This window comes from Halyomorpha halys, unplaced genomic scaffold, assembly GCF_000696795.3.
Source record: "Halyomorpha halys isolate HHAL.00 unplaced genomic scaffold, Hhal_1.1 Scaffold278.1, whole genome shotgun sequence".
In the NCBI taxonomy this organism is placed as follows: Eukaryota; Metazoa; Arthropoda; class Insecta; order Hemiptera; family Pentatomidae; genus Halyomorpha; species Halyomorpha halys.
This window is the reverse complement of record NW_027109219.1, coordinates 521,642-523,215: the sequence shown is the minus strand read 5'-3', so window position 1 is coordinate 523,215 and position 1,574 is coordinate 521,642.

The window sequence follows — 1,574 nt, the reverse complement described above, 5'->3', positions numbered from 1 at the left end:
ATCTGTTATGTTTGTAAGTATTTGATATTAGTGTTTTTATTTATGCTTTCCGAGGTATAAATAATACCATCATTATGTGTACATAGGCCGGCTCAGGCGCCTTTATCTTCTAGTCTGCTGGTTGCTAACAGCCTGGCCAATCCTGATATTCTTGTCGAGTCACGACGGGCTGACTTTTCATTCTTTTCCTCCATGAGGACAACGATTCTCCATAAGGAGTCCCATCACCCAGAGTGATATACAGACAATTTTATTTTATGTCGCAATCGACACAAATAATATTTTTTGATTTTAATTTTTGTATTTTATCGGAAGTACTAAGTTCCTTTTTCATTTAACGCATATATTGTAATATTAAAAATTATTTTATAATAAATAAAAAAGAAAATTGATAGTTTTAACTTAATTCTCATATCTTAAGTATAGCTTAGGTTCAAATAAAAAGCTTTAATATTGAACAGATAGAATTTTATTTAAATTTTATAACATAATAGACTCTTAATCTCAGGGCGGATTCCTGAGCAATCAGAACACTTAAATAACAATTTTACAATTATACTTAATTTATATGTTGAACAACACTAACCAATTTTGTTCTTCTATGACGACTGATAGTTTTTGATGACTTCAATTTCACAAACTAACACTGTCTTTAAACAAAGCCTTGGTCCTCTAAAAGTTTTCAACTCACATCTCATCCACCGAAGAATGTTGTTTGGCGATCCAAACAAATAATCCTTTTTTCTTTGTGGGTGACTCTTCGATGTCTCCTTTTTTAAGATTTCCATCCTTGAGCTAGAAAAGAGATGATGAGGACCTCCTCATCCAGGAAACATTATTTCCCGCCCACGCCTAAGCAACGAATCCCCAAAACCAAGTTTTTTTCCTTCCTCTTCTCTTGTGGTTAGTTCTCAACATCGATTGTAACACTACGGTTTTGAGTGTTTTTTCTTGATTTCCTATATGAATAATTTTCTTTAATATTTATTCTTAACTTCTATTTTTTCTTAAATGTATTGTAATTTCAATTATGATGTGAAGTTAAAATAAAGTTTTTAAAATATTCGGATCTGCTCAACATGGCCGCAATTCAACGAACTTTTGGTAAAACAAACGCCGCCATCTTCTTAGTTTTGAATAACGATCTTTCCACTCCATAATTGACTGAACAAAATTGGCTAGCTTTCTTTTTGGTTTAACAAAGCAAATGAACAATATTGAAACAATATATAAAATAAAAACATATTAAAGACCCTTTATACAAAAAAATATACTATTCACTCAAAAAAGAGGATATTACAATATATATTTTCTTTTCAAAGGTTTTTATTGTGTTATATTAAAGTACTTAATATAAAGTACAAAATTCGATTCTATTCTTCCTTTTTTTTTCTTTTCTTTTTTTTTTTTTAACCATCTACAGTTGGGCTAGTAAAGGTAGCCGTAACAATAAGTATATATGTAAAAATAAAATAAAATAATAAAAACATTTATATTTCTTTTTGTTCATTTTTATATAATTTTCTTTTCACTTATATTTACATAATTTTTAACCCCACCTCAGTTAACTTTTT